Source organism: Piliocolobus tephrosceles, chromosome 16, assembly GCF_002776525.5.
Source record: "Piliocolobus tephrosceles isolate RC106 chromosome 16, ASM277652v3, whole genome shotgun sequence".
NCBI classification, from domain to species: domain Eukaryota; kingdom Metazoa; phylum Chordata; class Mammalia; order Primates; family Cercopithecidae; genus Piliocolobus; species Piliocolobus tephrosceles.
This window is the reverse complement of record NC_045449.1, coordinates 24,439,157-24,460,231: the sequence shown is the minus strand read 5'-3', so window position 1 is coordinate 24,460,231 and position 21,075 is coordinate 24,439,157. Positions and strand designations below refer to the sequence as shown.

The following is a 21,075-nucleotide window of genomic DNA, read 5'->3' as shown; positions in this document are numbered from 1 at the left end:
AACCAAACCTGAAAAAAAAATAGTACTGACCAGTATCCCATGCAAGAAGTCCATGCCTAAGCTCCAGGTTTTTTTCTAGGATCAGGCCAATGACTGTCATAAACACCTATGCTTTAGTATCTGTTCCTACTGCCTGTGAAGAGAGTTCTGGTTTCAACTGGGCCTGCACTCTGTGCAGAGATCGACACAGACTTTGATTTCTGCAGGCGACCTTTCTGCACTTCGTCTTGTTTCTGAGAAAAAAACGTTGTCAAAAGCAGCTTATTCTTTCCTGCAATTTTCTTTTCAGAGGAACTCTTTTCTTTGGCAATAATCAGGGGGTCTTATTCACAAGGATCTCTGTTAATCTCTTGCCCTGGGTAGGGTAATTCTTTCCTGTGACTTGGCAGTTCCCTGATCTTTCATCTCTTCCTTGATGCTCTCCTATTTTGGGTCTCTCGTCTCTTGCTTTTGTTACTTAGGGCTAAATTAGTGTCCTGAATCTTCCCTTTGGCCTAAAGCTTAAGGACCCAAGGTGTTTCTCTTTGGCCTCCATAAAGACACAAAGCATCCCAGGCAAGGGACACTACAAGGGGACAGCCTTGTGGCTATCTCTGAAGCCCTACTTCAAACTTGAGCTTTGACTTACCAGCAAGCTGCTCTTTAAGGTATGGTTGGTTTGGATTTCGGGCAACCAACACTCTTAATAGTAGGAGGCATTCCTTGATCACTGAAGCCCCTAGATTACCAAGATCCCCCTTTAGCTTTTGGGAATTTCTCACCCCAGTGGTTCTCATGACACCTCCCAATTATGGTTTAGTAGGTAACACCCCTTGTATTGACCATCTCTCTGGAATCTGTTCCTTGAAGCAATTTATGAATTCATCTCCAAAATCCTTTTCCTAAGATGGAAACTAGTTTAGAGAAATGTTCATTTCTTTGAGAAACGTCTCTCTTTAAACACTCTCACTCCTCTGTTCTCTGGCTCTGGGGCATTGCTATTTTGTGGCTAGAATTTTTTGAAACATTTCTACTCTTATCCCTTTACTTATTTCCTGACATTGCTCAACCTGTAATCAGCTCTGAGCTACCTCTATTAGCATTCCATAAAGTCCCACTTTTCTAGGTTATTTTCCATGATGCTGGATGAGAGGGACTAAAAAATCTGCCTGTTTTTCTCCCCATCCAGGGGAACGGGGAGGATTCTGCAGGCCCATGACCAATATGTGACACAGCTTCTTCCAAGAATTCTCTGGTGGGAACTGAAAATTTTTTTTTTGAGATGGAGTCTTGCTCTGTCGCCCAGGCACAGTGGCGCGATCTTGGCACTCTGCAACCTCTGCCTCCCAGGTTCAAGCAATTCTCCTGCCTCAGCCTCCCAAGTAGTTTGGACTACAGGCGCATACTGCCACACTCAGCTAATTTTTTGTATTTTAGTAGAGATGGGGTTTCACCTTGTTGCCCAGGCTCCTCTCAAACTCCTGAGTTCAGGCAATCTGCCCTCCTCGGCCTCCCAAAGTGCTAGAATTACAGCATGAGCCACCGCACCCAGCTGGGAACTAAATTTTATGTGAGTACCTTGTCTTCTGCCTCCATTAGGGTTCCCCCAAGGCGCTTGGCAACCTCACTATAGTGTTGGCTGCTGAAATGTGAGTGACCGAGAAGAAAGGCAGACTAGGACAAAATTGGGCTTCTCTCATCTTTAACAATTTTATGGATTCAAGGATCTTGAGGGGTAGGTACTACCTCTGCTGTACCCAAAATTGACTGAGTTTTTAGTACACGTCAAGGGTTTAGATCAGGGAAGAGCCCTAGAGAGTTATTCTGGTGATATTCTTCTCAGATAGTTTTAATCATTGGTATAACTGTTTCTCCAAAGAATAGGGAATGAATCTCTGAAATACCTGAGGTGTACAAGCTTTCACTTAGTTCCTTCTAGGCAGCTTCTCTCATCATGGTGCACTTAATCAATTAGAATACAAAAATGACCTTGCTACAGTGTGAGGACATCTTGTGGTCAGAATGCTATATAGGAAATTAGTTACAAATACAAGACCATCACTCACTTTACCCCCAGTTCAGCCTGGTAGATCTTAATTTTAGGTATCTCTAGCCTTCCTTGATATCAATCTAAGTTCCTCTTCTAATACTAGAGCTAAATCTTTCAGCTCTTATTTATTAAAGAAGGAATAGAGCTCTTGCGAGGAAATAGGCTCTCTTCACAATCATCTGACACCTACCTTGGTAGCCTAAGTAACAGTGATCTTTCTGAACTTGTCTTTCTTTCCTGGCATACATCCCCAGACAAATGTTCAAGGGATGCTTTTCTCTCCTTTCTTACTCAGTGTTTTCTTTTCTTCAAATGCCTTTCTGAAGTTCCTTAGTTTCTCTAAAATAGCTGCCTTTTGCTCTTCAAACCTTCATTCTGTAAGGAAATAACAGAACTCCACCTCTTTGCACACATGCAGTGATCATATTACATGATACACACCTTAGCATCTCTAAAACCTAATTTACTTTCATAGCCCAGGTCCCAAATCAAGCTACACAGATTTTTTTTGTTAAGTGTTTGTGTGGCAGGGGCTGGGGGAAGTTGATGGTTGTATTTAAATCACAGATAGCTCTCATATATTGGTCTGAGGAGGGAAATAAATAATAGAATAACTGTAAAAATAATATGTAAGGTGATTTACAAGTGAATGGAGGTCAAAAGAATTAGTGCTTTCAGCACACACAGAGTTAACCTTGCAGTATCTCCTTGTTTTGCCAGCCTGCTGTTACCTCATGAAGTTGACAGGACTGATCTTTTAAAAACTCCTACACAGGGCTGGATCTGTTGGCTCATGCCTGTAATCCCAGCATTCTGGGACCGGGCAGGAAGATCATTTGAGTCGAGGAGTTTGAAATCAGCCTGGGCAACAGGGAGACCCCATTTCTACCAAAAAAAAAAAAAAAAAAAAAATCAAAAAATTAACTGGGCATGGTGACACGTGGCCTGTAGTTTCAGCTACTCAGGAGACTGAGGTGGAAGGATTGTGTGAGCCCTGGTGATGGAGTTTGCAGTGAGCCAATATGGCACCACTGCGCTCCAGCCTGGGCAACAGAGCAAGACCCTGTCTCTAAAAATAAAAATAAAATAAATAAAACTCCTACACAGAACAGGAGAGAAATAGGCAGCTAACTTGTTAATAGCAGAAGCCTAACCCAAAATGGAAAATAATATAATATTTGGTTTGCCTAAGGAGAGACAAACCAGCCTCTCTATGAATTACATTTCAATTCTCCTTGGCCATTTAATTGGCAGCTAGACACATAACTCTAAGAGCTTCTTTTTTTGTGTCCTGATATTCTAGGTCTAGAAGTTCTGAGATGCTGTTGCCATTTTTTTTCTCATTGTTCTTTTCGTGGGTTTTCTGACAGGAGTGAACATCTACCACTGGCTCCTTGGCTTTTCCCTGTCTTTATAAACTTGTTTATTAACTTGTTCTTTTTTGTGGATGATTACTTCTCAGAATCTGTCATAGTACCTAACTTAGTGTGCATTTTACACTATAAAGGTGTTGATCAAATACAAGTAGTAGCCCTCTATGTAAACCGAATAACCTGTACATATGAATGACTGCTTTTGCATCTCACTGGAGATAACCTCACTTTGCTCTTGGTAGTTTTGGTATCAGTTGCTAGTTTAGGAATCTAAGCATTGTTTAGGAATGTTTCTGTGAGAAAACATAATTCAGTATCTACATATAAATTTCTAAATGATCTTTGTACTGCTTGTTTCCAATTAATAGATTTTTCTAAACTGGTTTCAAATTCTTCCAGCATAGTCTCCTTTGCTCCCTTATTTCTTTTATTTTCTTTCTTTCTTTTTTTTTGAGATGGAGTTTCACTCTGCCACCCAGGCTGGAATACAGTGGCACGATCTAGGCTCACTGAAGCCTCCGCCTCCTGGGTTCAAGTGATTCTCCTGCCTCAGCCTCCTGAGTAGCTGAGACTACAAGGTGCCCGCCACCATGCCTGGCTAATTTTTGTATTTTTAGTGGAAACAGGGTTTCACCATGTTGACCAGGCTGGTCTGGAACTCCTGACCTCAGGTGATCTGCCCACCTCAGCCTCCCAAAGTGCTGAGATAACAGGTGTGAGCCTCCACGTTCGGCCTGCTCCCTTATTTCTGATATTTGTAAATTTATTGTTCTTCATCTTCTGGTAGTCTTTAGAAGACACTAATTTTTAATTAATCACAATTAGACTTTGTTGCAGGTCCCCCATTGCTATTCTCTCTTTGGCTTCAACTATTTCTGTCTTTCATAGGTTAAATTATGAAACCAAACCGCATTTGGGTTCAGTGAAATCTGTGATAGGAATTAAGGTCAGCAAAGTCTTCTTCCCTTTCAAGGAATGATTTTTTAGAGTATTTCTGATTTCCTCTTGGTATCCATGATTCTTCCTTAAACTAGGGTTAGAAGTTCCTTAGAGCCCTGACAAATGATACAGTGCATGTTTACTCTCAGCAAATTATCTGCCAGGGAGAGGTTGAATCCCAAGTCCTCCCTGTTTATTTTACAGACTGGATAGGAAACTGGGTTGTAAAGCTTTCCTACTGGGGATCTCTAATTTCCAAATTGAGTTTAAACCACTGATTCTTTTTCTTCCCTCCAAGCTCTGATGTTAAAATAAATGTTATCTCTCCACAAGCAGCAGTGATTTAATTGTGGTGCTGTATTAATCTTAAGTTGCAGAAATTACTTCATACTTCTTTTAATTGTAGACTTACCATTTTAGAATATTAAGTCTGTTTTTGTATCTGAGTCAAATATGTGTAATAGAGAAGATGTTTATCTCTTATTTCAACTTAGTTGTAGAGAAACTGTTTGTTTCTTCAGTGCCTGGAGAAGTCATTGGAAGTTGGAGACCCACTGCCTGACTATTTTCATAGGAATGATATGATTCCACCATTCTAGTTTTAATGCAGTGTTTTAAATACTATATACAGAAGCAAATGCTTTGGACCAGTGGTTCTGAAACTTTAATTTATATCTGAATTACCTGGAGAGCTTGTGAAAAACACATTTCTGGGTGCTACACCAGATTTTTATTTGGTAGATCAGGGGTGGAGCCGAAGAATTTGCATTTCTAGCAAGTTGTCAGGTGATTCTGCTGGTCTGGAGACCACACTGAGAATCACTGCTTAGAGGATTTTTTTCTCTCATTTCAGAAACATGCCCTTTTAGGGAAGCTGATTGTATTAGAAAAAGAGAAGGGAAAAAATACAAACACAAACAAACAAAACTACCTCAAGGAGAGGACAGGGTTTGTTTTTTTTTTTTTTTTTTTGAGACAGAGTCTTGCTCTGTCGCCCGGGCTGGAGTGCAGTGGCCGGATCTCAGCTCACTGCAAGCTCCGCCTCCCGGGTCTACGCCATCCTCCTGCCTCAGCCTCCCAAGTAGCTGGGACTACAGGCGCCCGCCACCTCGCCCGGCTAGTTTTTTGTATTTTTAGTAGAAACGGGGTTTCACCATGTTAGCCAGGATGGTCTCGATCTCCTGCCCTCGTGATCCACCCGTCTCGGCCTCCCAAAGTGCTGGGATTACAGGCTTGAGCCATCGCGCCCGGCCTGTTTTTTTTTTTTTTAAGTAAATATTCAGATTATCTCTGTGTGAGGGTGTGAATTTGCAGCTGCAAGTAATGTGGCATTTGTATGGAATCTGAGATGTGATCAAGTGAACATTCAAAGAATGATAAGTGAAATCTTTAAATCTTATCACTGTTAGTTGCAACAAAAGACTTAGAAAGACAAGGAAAAAGTGAAAAAGTATATCTATAAGAGCCTGAATTAAAATCTCTACCCTGCCACTTAGACTTCATTCATATGAATTTGGAGTGTGTAACCTTACTGGGTTGTTGTAGTATTTTATTGATTGATTGATTGATTGAGATAGAGTTTTGCTCTTGTTGCCCAGGCTGGAGTGCAGTGGCGCAGTCTCGTCTCACTGCAACCTCTGCCTCCTGGGTTCAAGCAATTCTCCTGCCTCAGCCTCCTGAGTAGTTGGGATTACAGGCGCCTGCCATCACACCCAGCTAATTGTTTGCATTTTTAGTAGAGATGGGGTTTCATCATGGTGGCCAGGGTGGTCTCGAACTCCTGACCTCAGGTGATCCACCCAACTCCGCCTCCCAACGTGCAGGGGTTACAGGCGTGAGCCACTGCGCCCAGCCAAGTATTGAATGAGATAAGAAATCTGAAAAGTAAAGACTTATGGTACCTGTCCATCAAAGTTACTTTCATAGAAGCTGGCCTCCTCAGTTGCTTTTGTACACTCAGGAATCTTTTCAAAGTTTAAGGGTGATAAATTTTATCCAAAGTAATTACTCATAAAATAATTGGATTCGAACAATTACACCCCTGTGCATACTATAGAAGTGCAGACATAGAAGATGTGGGCCTTATTCTCCAAGCACACAAAATATACTTATAGATTTAGGATTCTTTCTTTTGAAAGTACCAGAACACCACATTAAAAGTGGGATAATTTTTAAGATGAGAAGGCCAGGAGGAGCAAGGCAGTTATAGACTTGATACAGTGATTAATGCAGTTGTCAAGGTTCTGAGTTCTGTCCGTCTGCTCTACCATCTTTTTCTTTTCTTATTTTTTTTTTGAGACGGAGTCTCGCTCTGTCGCCCAGGCTGGAGTGCAGTGGCGTGATCTCAGCTCACTACAAGCTCCGCCTCCCGGGTTCACACCATTCTCCTGCCTCAGCCTCCCAAGTAGCTGGGACTACAGGCGCCCGCCATCTCGCCCGGCTAGTTTTTTGTATTTTTAGTAGAGACGGGGTTTCACCGTGTAGACCAGGATGGTCTCGATCTCCTGACCTCGTGATCCACACGTCTCGGCCTCCCAAAGTGCTGGGATTACAGGCTTGAGCCACCGCGCCTGGCCTGCTCTACCATCTTTAACTTACTTCCTTTTGTCCTTGGGCCTCTCTTTTTGAGGTCACAAAATGGGTGTCACAGCTCTAGATATCAGATCTGCATAACTGCATCCAAAGGCATAGGAATGGCAATCTGTTTTCTCAAATCTCCTTTGTCAAGGTGGAAAACTTTTCCCACAAGCCCACAGCAGACTTGCCCTCAAGCCTTGGAGACTGAGATTAGGATATATGACTGTTCTGGGCTTCAGGGAGGCTAAGCTGAAAAGGCATTGTCAGCCTGAGTACTAGGACTGGTAGGTAAAAGAGGTTAGAGATGACTGTTGGGTAGACAACAGAAACTGCCACAGGGAGACAAGACTATCCACAGATCAGAGAACAGTTCTGGGCAATTTGTCATTAGGCTGAATTGTGTGCTCTAGGCCAGGAATTGGCAATCTTTTTTTTTTTTTTTTTTGTTAAGGGCCAGTTATTAAATATTTCAGGCCTCGCCTAAAGATGTCAAAATCCACATGCAGTCTCTGTTGCACATTCTTTGTCCTTTTTTTTAAAAAAAAAAGAAAAAAAGAAAAAAAACTTTTTAAAATGCAAAAGCCATCCTTAGCTTGCTGGCCATATAAAAACAGGCCATGGGACACATTTGGCCCACAGGCTATAGTTTGCCAACCCCTGCCTACCCAAGGAAGGTTCAGAAGGGAGCTCCTGCTTTAGTGGGTCTGAAGTCATCATTTTGAAGCCTCCTGAAATTCTGGGATTTGACTGGTGCTTTGAAGGATGGGTGAGATTTGGACTGAGAGATGTGTTCCTTCTGAAGGGCACAGTGAGTGGAGAAACAAGCCTATGATGCTTACCATAACACAGTTGTGTGTTACGTGCAATGAGTGAAGAGTAGCAATACCTTTGCAAATGAAATAGGCTAATTGCGGGCCAGAGTTAGGGAGTAATGTGGCATGAGTATCTTGTCTCTCTTAGCCACTGACAGGCCAAGCTGCTAAGAGGCTCTGAGAAATGAAGATGCTCTTTTGGCTTAAAGCTTCCATGTTGATCTGGAGCCCAAGGGAGGCAGTGTTGCATGTAACAATTGGTTCTTCCAGTAGGAGCTGTTACTACTATTACTAATTAAGGAACAAATATCATGTGTTCAGGGGAGTGAAGACTGTTGGTCTCTTAATTATACCTACATACAAAGATTATAACTTATCTTCACTTTATATTATTTTTATAGCAACAAGGAAGAATCCCAACAACTAATACTAAGTCACTTATTCATTGAACATTTATTGAATGTTTACCGTGTGCCAGGCCCTGGCAATGAATAAAGAACCTGTATAGCAATAATTACAGTAGTGAGTTAAGAGTTAGAAAATGTGTGCACAGAGAACTGTGGATGCCTAGAAGAAGGAACCACTCAATTTATTCTCATTTAAATTTTCAAATTGACTCAGTTAAATTCAGTAACCACGGATTGTACCCCTAATACTAGACAATTTGCAAATCTGTACCATTTATCACAAAAAAAGCCTATGTAAAATACTATGAGTGGGTTAAATCCAAATCATCACCTCTCCAGAAAAAGCTATTTCAAACCTTCTGTGGCTGATATTAAGTTTTACAATCCTCTTTATGTGCAAAGTATATAACTATAGTGTTGTATTTCCCATTGCACTTAATTAATTTTTTGCTTCCCAGTTTATTGGTGTAAATATTGGATTCTAGAAAACAATTGTTTCCCCCCAGTAAAGCTTTCCAAGAAGATTATGGGTCTGGCACGGTGGCTCATGCCTATAGCACTTTTGGAGGCCCAGGCAGGCGGATCATGAGGTCAGGAGTTCAAGACCAGCCTGGCCAACATAGCGAAACCTTGTCTTTACTAAAAATACAAAGCCGAGCATGGTGGCAGGTGCCTGTAGTTCCAGCTACTTGGGAGGTTAAGGCGGGAGAATCGCTTGAACCCGGCAGTCGGAGGTTGCAGTGAGCTGAGATCGTGCCACTGCACTCCAGCCTGGATGGCACAGAGAGACTGTCTCAAGAAAAAAAGAAGAAGAAGAAGAAGAAGAAGAGGAGGAGGAGGAGGAGGAGATTATAGTGGTGGGCAGAATAATGGCCCCCAGTAGAGTCCTCATTCTAATTAGCTGTGAACCTGTAAATATGTTATCTTAACATAGTAAAGGAGGAATTAAGGTTGCTAATCATGTATAGCTTTAAAATAGGAAGATTACCCTGGATTATCAGGGCAGGATGCAACATAATCAGTCACAAAGGCTGTTAAAGTAGAAGAGGGACACCCAAAACTATAAAAACCCTGGAAGACAACCTAGGCAGTACCATTCTGGACATAGGAACAAGCAAAGATTTTATGACACAGATGCCAAAAGCAATTGTGAAGAAGCAAAAGTTGACTCTAATTAAACTAAAGAGCTTCTGCACAGCAAAAGAAACTATCAACAGAGTGAACAGACAACCTGTAGAATGGGAAAAAATGTTTACAAACTATGCATCTAACAAAGGTCTGATATCCAGCATCTATAAGGAACTTAAACAAATATACAAGAAAAAAAAACAAAAAAATCCATTTAAAAGTGGGCCAAAGAGCCAGACACGGTGGCTCACACATGTAATCCCAGCCCTTTGGGAGGCTGAGGTGGGAGGATCACTTGAGGCCAGGAGTTCAAGAGTGGCCTGGCCAGCATCGTGAAACCTGTCTCTACTAAAAATACAAAAATTAGCTGGGCATATCATGGCACACACCTGTAATCCCAGCTATTCGGGAGGCTGAAGCACGAGAATTGCTTGAACCTGGGAGGCAGATGGTGCAGTGAGCTGAGATCCTGCCACTGCACTCCAGCCTGGGGGACAGAGCAAGACTCTGTCTCAAAAAAAAAAAGAAAAAAAGTGGTCAAAGGAGACTGAGCACAGTTGCTCACAGCTGTAATCCCAGCACTTTGGGAGGCTAAGGCGAGTGGATCACTTGAGGTCAGTAGTTCCTGATGAGCCTGGCCAACATGGCAAAACCCTGTCTGTACTAAAAATACAAAAATTAGCTGGGCATGGTGGCACGCTTCTGTAATCACGGTGGCTGAAGCAAGAGAATTGCTTGAGCCCGGGATGCAGAGGTTGCAGTGAGCTGAGATTGCGCCACTGCGCTCCATCCTGGGTGATAGAGTGAGACTGCCTCAAAAAAATAAGTGGGCAAAGGACGTGAAGAGACACGTTTCAAAAGAAGACATACATGTTGCCAACAATCATATGAAAAAAAGCTGAACATCACTGATCATTAGACAAATGCAAATCAAAACCGTAGTGAGATAACCATCTCACAGCAGTCAGAATGGCTATTATTAAAAAGTCAAAAAATAACAAATGCTGAGGAGATTGTGGAGAAAATGGAATGCTTATACATTGTTAATGGGAGTGTAAATTAGTTCAACCATTGTGGAAAGTAGTGTGGCAATTCCTCAGAGCTAAAAACAGAACTACTGCCGGCACGGTGGCTCACACCTATAATCCCAGCATTTTGAGAGGCCAAGGCCTGAGGTCAGGAGTTCAAAACCAGCCCGGTCAACATGGTGAAACCCTGTCTCTACTAAAAATACAAAAGATTAGCTGGGCTTGGTGGTGGGCGCCTATAATCCCAGCTACTCGGGAGGTTGAGGCAGGAGAATCGCTTGAACTCAGGAGGTGGAGGTTGCAGTGAGCCAAGGTCGTTCCGTTGCACTTGAGCTTGGAAAACAAGAGCGAAACTCTGTCTCAAAAACAAAAACAAAAACAAAAAAACAGAGCTACCATTCGACCCAGCAATCCCATTACTGGATATATACCCAAAGGAATATAAATCATTCCATCATAATGACACATGCATGTATATTTTCATTGCACCCCTATTTACAACAGCAAAGACGTGGAATCAACCTAAATGCCCATCAATGATAGACTGGATAAAGAAAATGTGGTACATGTATACCATGAAATACTATGCAGCCATAAAAAGAAAAAAAACAAGATCATGTCATTTGCAGGAACATGGATGGAGCTGGATGCTATTGCCCTTAGTAAACTAACATAAGAACAGAAAACCAAATACCACATGTTCTTATAAGTGGAAGCTAAATGATGAGAACACATGGACACATAGAGGGGAACACAGACACCAGGGCCTACTAGAGAGTGGAGGATGCAAAGGAGGGGATCAGGAAGAATAGCTAATGAGTCCTAGGCTTAATACCTGGATGATGAAATAATCTGTAAAGCAAACCCCTGTGACATGAGTTTATTCATATAACAAACCTGCACATGTACCTGGGAACTTAAAAGTTAAAAAAAGAAAAAGAAAAAAAAGTGGAAGAAGAACCCAGGAAAGGAAGTCAGATTGATGCGATAGGAGAAGAATTCAATCCACCTTTACCGATATTGAAGATAGAAGAAGGGGGCCATGAGCCGAAGAATGCAGACAGCCACTAGATGCCAGAAAAGGCAAAGAAATTGATTCTCCTAAAAATAGTTAGGGCTACCATAACAAGTATAAGCCATTTAAACAGACTGATCGCTTAAATGACAAATATTTATTTTCTCATAGAGTTGCAGGCTGAAAGTCAAATATCAATGTGTTGGCAAGGGTTGATTTCTTCTGAGGCTGACCTTCTTGGCCTGTAGAAGGCTGTCCTCGCCCTCTGTTTTCACATGGTCTTTCCTCTGGGTGGTATCTGTGTCCTAATCTCTTCTATTTATTTATTTGTTTATTTATTTATCTATTTATTTATTTATTTATTTATTTTGAGACAGGATCTTGCTCTGCCCTCTAGGCTAAAATGCAGTGGTGTGATCATAGCTCACTGTAAACTTGAACTGCTGGGCTCAAGCAATCCTCTGCCTCAACCTCCCAAGTAGCTAGGACTACAGGCATGCCTAGCTATTTTGTTTTTTTGTTTTTTTTTGGTAGAGATGGCGTCTTGCTATGTTGTCCAGGCTGGTCTCAATCTCCTGACCTAAAGTGATTCTCTTGCCTTGGCCTCTCAAAGTGCTGGGATTATAGGCATGATCCACTACATATGGCCCTAATCTCTTTTTATGAGAATATGAGTCATATTGGATTAGGGCCCACCTATATTGGACTAGGGCCCACCTGTATTAGAACCACCCCTAGGTTACTAAACCTCATTTTAACTTGATTACTCTTTAAAGGCTCTGTCTCCAAATACAACCACATCTTGAGGTACTGGGGATTGAAACTTAAACATGAATTTTGGGGGACACAATTTAGCCTGTAACACTCCCCTAGATCCTACAGAAGGAACACAGGTCTGCCAACTGTTTTATTTTAGGACTTCTTGCCTCTAGACTGTAACATAATAAATTATGTTGTTTAAACCATCAAGTTTGTGGTAATTTGTTACAGCATGTTAGAAAATGAGTTTAATTGGAAGTAACTTGAATCTATTAGTAGGAGACTGATTAACTGAACTGTGGAACATCTCTACAATGAAATGTTATGCAGCAATCAGAAACAATGAAATGAATGTCTTAATAGACAAATGGATAAACAAAGTGTCATATATGTGTGCAATGGAATATTATGCAGGCTTAAAAAGGAAGGAAATTCTGACACATGCTACAACATGCATGTATCTTGAGGACCTTATGCTAAGGAAGATAACTCAGTCAAAGACAAATACTGTATGATTCCACTTATATGAATTATCTAGACCAGTCAAAACTCATAGAAACAAAGTGAATGGTAGTTGTTTTTGTTTTTTTTTTTTTTGAGACAGAGTCTTGCTCTGTCGCCCAGGCTGGAGTGCAGTGGCCAGATCTCAGCTCGCTGCAAGCTCCGCCTCCCGGGTTTACACCATTCTCCCGCCTCAGCCTCCCGAGTAGCTGGGACTACGGGCGCCCGCCACCTCCCCCGGCTAGTTTTTTGTATTTTTTAGTAGAGACGGGGTTTCGCCGTGTTCACCAGGATGGTCTCGATCTCCTGACCTCGTGATCCGCCCGTCTCAGCCTCCCAAAGTGCTGGGATTACAGGCTTGAGCCACTGTGCCCGGCCGTGAATGGTAGTTGTTAAGGGCTGGAATAGGGGGAAATGAAGAGTTGTTTGATGGATATAGATTCAGTTCTTTGAGATGAAAAAGCTTTAGAGATTGACTGTACAACAACATGAATATATACTGAACTGTACAGTTAACAATAGTTAAGATGGGGCTGGGTGTGATGGCTTATGCCAACACTTTGGGAGGCCAAGGCAGGAGAATCTTTTGAGCCCAAGAGTTTGAAACCTTCCTGGGAAAAATAGTGAGACCCCATCTGTACAAAAAACTTTTTAAATTACCTAGGTGTGGTAACTTTTAGTTTCAGCAACTAGGGAGGCTGAGATGGGAGGATCGCTTGAGCCTGAGAGGTACAGGCTTCAGTGAGCCATGATCACGCCACTGTACTTCAACCTGGATGACAGCGAGACTGTCTCAGAAACATCAGTTAAGATGGTTGATATGGTTTGGCTGTGTCTCCACCCAAATCTCATCTTGAATTCCCACATGTTGTGGGAGGGAAACTCTGGTGGGAGGTAACTGAATCATGCGGGCAAGTCTTTCCCGTGCTGTTTTCATGATAGTGAATAAGTCTCATGAGATCTGATGGTTTTAAAGAGAGGAGTTCCCCTGCACAAGCTCTCTCTCTTTACCTGTTACCATCCATGCAAGATGTGACTTGCTCTTTCTTGCCTTCCGCTGTGATTTTGAGGCTTCCCCAGCCATGGAACTGTAAGCCCAATTAAACCTCTTTCTTTTGTCAATTGCCCAGTTTCGGGTATGTCTTTGTCAGCAGTGTGAGAACGGACTAATACAGTAAATTGGTACCAGTAGAATGCTGAAATAAGTTAAGACTTTGGGGGACTGTTGGGAAGGCATGATTGGTTTTGAAATGTGAGGACATGAGATTTGGGAGGCCAGGGGTGGAATGATATGGTTTGGCTGCGTCCCCACCCGAATCTTGAATTCCCACGTGTTGTGGGAGGGACCCGGTGGGAGGTAATTGAATCATGGGTGAATTTTATGTTGTGTTATTTTTTATGTTATGTAGTTTTTAAAAAATAGTGAAACAAAGATACTAAGTTTAAAAGGAAAGGGCAGAAAAATAGGTGCAGTGTGCTTTCATTTGTGCATTTTGGAGAAAGAACATCTACACACACAATGCTTGTATATACACAGAATAATCCTGAAAGGATTCCTTAGGAGCTGGCATAGTGATTACTTCTAGGAATGGGTTGTAGTAGTTGGGAGGACCAGAATGGAGGAAGACTTAAAAATACTCTTTGACACCTTCTTAGTTGTTTACCACATACATGTGTTACATACTAAAATAATTGTTTTGGGAGGTTTTGTTTGTTCGTTTTTGTTTTTTGAGACAGAGTCTCACTCTGTTGCCCAAGCTGGAATGCAGTGGCGGGATCACGGCTTACTGCAGCCTCAACCTCCTGGGCTCAAACGGTCCTCCCACCTCAGCCTCTTGCGTATCTGGGACTATAGGCATGCACCACCAAGCCCAGCTATAATAGAGGTCTTTTAATGCATCATTAAAATATCACAAACAGGTCTTAGCAACCATACAGTATCTTGTTTCTGTAGCTGGACAACTCTTAGATCTTATTCATCAGCCTGCTAAACTGTTCCTCTTTCAGTGACATACAGATCATCTGAAAGTTTTCTGTTATCCTTGTTTTTAACTGTTACGGATTGCTAAATCAAAGCAGTTGAATTTGAAACAAACTCAATGTCATTTCCTCCAAAGATTAATACATTTTTCTGGACTTAAGATAATTGAATAAGCAATACCTGGCCTCATCTAAACCCTCCAGATGTATTTTTCACCCAAGAAACTGTGGATTTCAGCAAAAGACCCATGCTCCTGGATAACTAAGTTGATGGGGAAAGGAGTATGCACAGACCTCATCTTGTAATGGAAGCCCAGTGTAACACCCTTGATCATGTTCTGTACACGATTACAAATAGTGCAAGCAGTAGCCACTTCCTTTCTATTTCCCAATCATTTGTCAACCTAGCACCTCTTCTTTTCCAAGGAGAATGCATCTACATTGATGTAATTGATGTCCCTCCCTAACTTCCTCTGGGGCTCTTCAGAATAACTGTGCATCCTTTCAGAGTGATGTCTGCATTTTCTGGAATGTCAATAGTCTGATTGCCAAGAATGGTCTTCATTCTCTCAGTAGATACAGCAAAGAACTGAAATAATTGTTTTTAAATGTATAATTTCAGCTGAGACTTTAGAGAATTTTCTTAGTTGGATCAGACGTAGACTATGAAATTGCTTTGTCAATCCATTTATACCTAAGTGCCAGGGTATGTCTTGGCCTTTAAAGGATTAAAAGCTCTTACTCCCAAAGTTGCTGGACTTTGGGCTATAAATATATTTTATTGTTTGATGCCTGATGGTATATTTTTCTTTTTATTTTTTGAGGCAGGATCTCACTCTGTTGTGCAGGCTGGAGTGAAGTGGCATGATCTCGGCTCACTGCAGCCTCAACTTCCTGAGTTCAGGCGATCCTCCAACCTCAGCCCCCTGAGTAGATGGGACTACAGGTGCACGCCACCACACCCAGCTAATTTTTTGTATTTTTAGTAGAGAACAGGGTTTTACCAATGTTGCCCAGGCTGGGCTCAAACTCCTGGGCTCCAGTGATCTGCCTGCTTTAGCATCCCAAATTGTTGGGATTACAGACATGGGCCACCAGGACTGGCCTATATCTGATAGTACATTTTCAAAGTCCCTAGTTTCTTTAAGTACAGCTGCAATGTATTCACTTAGAACCACAAAAAAGAAAAAAAGAAGAAAAAAAGCAAGGATGAAAGATGAAAAAAAAAAAAAAGGAAAGAGGAAAGAAATAGTAAATGTTCTCTGCCTCTGAAAACCATATAATCTATAACAAGAATAGAGTACAAGAGACTTAACATAACAACAGGGTAACAGGTTTTGACTCTGTGGGATTATTTCTTCATTTTGTTTTGTTTTGTTTTTGATATGGAGTCTTGTTCTGTCTCCCAGGCTGGAGTGCAATGGCACAGTCTGAGCTCACTGCAACCTCTGCCTCCCGGGTTCAAGTGATTCTCCTACCTCAGCCTCCTGAGTAGCTGGGATTACAGGCACCTGCCACCACACCCAGCTAATTTTGTATTTTTGGTAGATGGATGGGGTTTTGCCATGTTGGACAGGCTGGTCTCGAACTCCTGACCTCAGGTGATCCACCCGCTTTGGCCTCCCAAAGTGCTGGGAGTACAGGTGTGAGCCACCATGCCTGGCCTCTTGTGGTATTATTTCTTAAGACTTTTGCTTATAAATTGTTAGGTAACTGCATACGTTAGATTTTAACACTCTTGAAAACCTCCTTCTTAGTACATGAGTTCTTGCATCATACAGTCCATATAAAAATTGCAACATTTTATTACTATAATTGTTCCTTAGAAGCTGTTCTGGATTGAAACTTCTTGTTATGTGCAGGTGTTTTTCTTACCAACAATCTTAACCCCTGTGTTTCTCCACGCAATACTTAGCCAAAGGGACATGTTTCCACAAAGTCATATCCTATCTTTGTTGTTTTTGTGTCCCCATAAAAAGCAAAAAACTGTTTTTGTAACCTGTTCAGTTACCTTTCCCTTTTTGTTTGGTGTTTTACCTTAGCTTCTAATAATTCAGCACCCAGAAAAGTGCTTAGTACACAGTAGGGGTACAATAAATGGAAATCAATGACTCATTGTGAGCTCAGTTGCTTCCAGGTTATGTAGGGAATATGATTTTGTCTTTAAGAATGAAAAACACTTAAGACTTGATATAAGCAAAATTTCCCTTGAAGACAAAAGTTTCTTTGAAAGAAAATTTTAACCCAAATGTATAAGCCTTTTACATCTAGGAAGGAGATTAATATTATTATAGTAATATTTATTATTATCATAAGCAGCAGTAATAAATAGTAATAAAATATTAATAATAATTTATTATTATTAGAAGCAACATCAGAAGCTAAGTTATTCTAAGTGCTTTTTTTAATTACTTTTTTTTTTTTGGTAGAGACAGGTGTCTTGCTATGTTGTGCGGGCTGGACTTGAACTCCCAGGCTCAAGTCCTCCCACATCAGCCTCCAGAGCGGCTGAGTATCTAGATGCACATGTTACCACACCTGGCTCTAAGTCTCTGAATGCTTTTCTTATGTTATCTCTCATACAATCTTTCCAACAACCCTAATAGATAGATGTTACTTTGTGCCCATTTTTATGGATGAGGAAATCGAGCTCAAAGAAATTAAGGAATATACTCAAAATCACACTGCTAGTAAGTGGCAGAACCAGGATATAAACTCAATTTAGTTAAGATTTGGGCTTGATACTTCCAATGCAAGAATATGAGCTTGACTTTGTCCTCCTCAAAATTCCTGCCAAAAGGACATTCAAAAGAAGAAAATAAAGAAAAGAGAATTGGTATCTGCACTACAGACTGGGGAAGATCACCACCCTCATGCTAGAAGAAACATTGAGGGAATTTACAATATGACATTCAGGCAATGAGATTGAGGTGAAGGCCTACCACTGAGAGGTGCTATATATAATTAAGCCCACCTACGCTGGACGTGGTGGCTCATGCCTGTAATCCCAGAACTTTGGGAGGCCGAGGTGGGCCTATCACAAGGTCAGGAGTTGGAGACCATCCTTGTCAACATGGTGAAACCCTGTCTCTACTAAAAATACAAAAATTAGTCAGTCGTTGTGGTGCACACCTGTAGTCCCGGCTGCTGCGGAGGCTGAGGCAGGAGAATACTTGAACCCGGGAAGTGGAGGCTGCAGTGAGCAGAGATCGCGCCACCGCACTCCAGCCTGGGCAACAGAGAGAGAGACACTCCAGGGGAAAAAAAAAAAAAAATCTCTGCAGTGAATTAAGGCTGCATTTTTTATTCCTAGCTTACTAAAAATGTTTGAAACCAGAAATGACTATTTTATCAAATGCTTTTTAGCATCTGTTTAAATAATCGTGTAGTTTAGTAGAGGTCCTAAATATTAATTTGTCCTTGCAATCTTGGAATAAGCCATATAGTCATGAGAAAGACTGTTCACTCTGCAGAACCTGGAAAGAATTCAGGAATTAGAATTACGAGGTCTTGGCCGGGTGTGGTGGCTCATGCCTGTAATCCCAGCACTTTGGGAGGCCAAAGTGGGCGGATCATGAGGTGAGGAGATAGAGACCATCCTGGCTAACACAGTGAAACCCCATCTCTACTAAAAATACAAAAAATTAGTGTGCATGGTGGCGGGCGCCTATAGTCCCAGCTACTTGGGAGGCTGAGGCAGGAAAATCGCTTGAACCCAGGAGACGGAGGTTGCAGTGATCTAAGATTACACCACTGCACTCTAGCCTGGTTGACAGAGCGAGATGCTGTCTCCAAAAAAAAAAAAAAAAAAAGAATTACCAGGTCTCAGAAGGCAGGGAAATGAACTTGACCTTTGTCCTTGGTCTTCCTTTAGGTTTCTCAGAATTTAATTTAGAACTAAATATGTTGGTTGCAAGTAAACACTTGTTCCATGAACCAATTATATTGTAATACCATCAGCCCACTTTAATGGATACCTTGTATCTTAATGAATTGTTTCAATTAATATATATATATAAAGTCTTAAAATAACTTTAGGAATGCAAGTGTGTTCTTGAAAGGTCATTTTGGTTTTTTTTTTTCTTTGAGACAGAGTGTCCATCTGTCACCCAGTCTGGTGGCGTGATCTTGGCTCACTGCAACCTTCACCTCCCGAGTTCAGATGATTCTTCTGTCTCAGCCTCCCCAGTAGCTGGGATTACAGTTGAGCACCACCACACCTGGCTAATTCTTGTATTTTTAGTAGAGATGGGTTTTCAACATGTTGGGCAGGCTGATCTCGAACTCCTGACCTCAGGTGGTCCACCCGCCTCGGCCTCCCAAAGTGCTGGGATTACAGGTATGAGCCACCGTGCCCAGCTGAAAGGTCATTCTGAAAGAGCTAGTGTGGACATCTGAAATATTTATAAGAAAGAAAGCTGCAACATCTTAACTAGTGTAATTTGGTTTAATTTGTACTTTTCTCTCTTCAGGTTTGTTTTGTTTTGGAGACAGGATCTAGCTCTGTTGCCCAGGCCAGATGGCAGTGGCACAATTATGGCTCACTTGAAGGCTTAAACTCTGAAACTCAAGTGATCCTCCCACCTCAGCCTCCCAACTAGCCAGGCCTACAGAGGTGTGCCACCACACCTGGCTGATTATTATTATTGTTATTTTTGTCACGAAGATGGGGTCTTACTATGTTGCCCAGGCAGGTTTCCAACTCCTGGGCTCAAGCTCTCTCCAGTTTTTATTATTATTATTATTATTTTTTTTTTTTTTTTTTTTTTTTTTGAGATGGAGTTTCGCTCTTGTTGCCCAGGCTGGAGTGCTATGGCACGATCTCGGCTCACTGTAACCTCCACCACCTAGGTTCAAACGATTCTCCTGCCTCAGCCTCCAGAGTAGCTGGGATTACAGGTACCCGCAACCACACCCAGGTAATTTTTTGTATTTTCAGGAGAGATACGGTTTTACCATGTTGGCCAGGCTGGTCTTTAACTCCTGACCTCAGGTGATCCACCCGCCTCCCAAAGTGTTGGGATTACAGGCGTGAGCCACCATGCCCAGCCTCTCTTCAGTTTTTATACTGTGACAGTGACAAGCCACTTTTGATGTGCTTAGTATTATCTATATTATTATCTGTTGTAGTATGAGACCTTGGGAAGACTGAAAGCAGCTCTGATCTCTACCATTTTAATTCTTTCAAATATTTATTATTAAGCCTTTAGCTTTCCTAATACGAGTTCCAGAAGTCTTCAAATATTTTATATATTTTTTAAGGTAGATGGAGTGTAAATGTTCTTATTTTCCCCCCTCCAAAATATAAGAGAACAAGAATTAAAAAGACTTTGCATTTGTAGGATTTTTAACAATTATTTTTGTTTGTTTGTTAGTTTTTTGAGATGGAGTCTCGCTCTGTAGCCCGGGCTGGACTGCAGTGGCGTGATCTCACCTCACTGCAACCTCTGGCTCCCAGGTTCACGCCATTCTCCTGCCTCAGCCTCCGGAGTAGCTGGGACTACAGGCTCGCTACCACGCCCGGCTAATTTTTTTGTATTTTTAGTAGTGACAGGGTTTCACCGTGTTAGCCAGGATGGTCTCGATCTCCTGACCTCGTGATCCGCCCGCCTTGGCCTCCCAAAGTGCTGGGATTACAGGCTTGAGCCCCTGAGCCCGGCCAACAATGATTTTAAATATTTGGTTATTTCTGATTATTTTCTAAAAGAGGAAGCGAGAGGGATAATGCCAGATGAGACTTGGTTTTAAGATAGAAAACTAAAAGTAGACAAAGGATCAGACTAGAAAAAAAAAATAAGAAGGAAGTAAACCAGGAGCAAGGCCGTTATCAGAAAGAGTAACTCTGAGCTTTACTTTCTTTCATTTAAGTTTATTTGCACTCTAAAACTCTTATTTCTAAGGGTATACTTCAGATGAAACACAGCTCTACCTGTGAAAAATTAAAGTAGGAATCAACTAGGATAGCCATAGAGTAGTTATAAGTTTTAGCCACTGGTAGTGAGAAGTTTTAATGACGTAAACCTATGCATCAATGATCCATGTAGGGATAACTCAGTTTCCAGCTGCTGTTAGCTAAACAGCAAACATTTGAATAGAATCTAATGGGTCAAAGTTGGAGCCTTTTCTGTTCCCTTTTTTGAGTTGTTAGTCATAGGGAGAAATACTCCTATGTTACCAGCTAATTATTTCACTCCTTTGTCTTATTTTCCTTGTCTGTCTTCTAGACAGATTTTTAGAGAGATTAGAGAACAGAAGAAAAGGTTTTAAATTGTTTTCTGGCCTCTGTTGGGGAACTTGGGTAGGGCATGTCGCCTGGCTCTTTTTTTTTTTTTTGAGATGGAGTTTTGCACTGTCACCCAGGCTGGAATGCAATGGCGTGATCTCAGCTCACTGAAACCTGCACCCCCTGGGTTCATGCGATTCTCCTGCCTCAGTCTCCCCAGTAGCTGGGATTACAGGCACACACTGCCATGCCCGCCTAATATATATATGTGTGTGTGTATATATATATATATATATATATATAT

At 41.6% G+C, this 21,075-nt stretch overlaps 1 protein-coding gene and 1 pseudogene across 2 annotated transcripts in view; one reads left to right on the top strand and one right to left on the bottom strand.

The window, feature by feature from the left end:
- SSH2 (slingshot protein phosphatase 2) overlaps nt 1-21,075 on the top strand; it is a 314,054-nt gene that overhangs the window by 65,289 nt on the left and 227,690 nt on the right. The window lies entirely within an intron of this gene.
- On the bottom strand, nt 14,541-15,113 carry LOC111520839 (annotated as a pseudogene).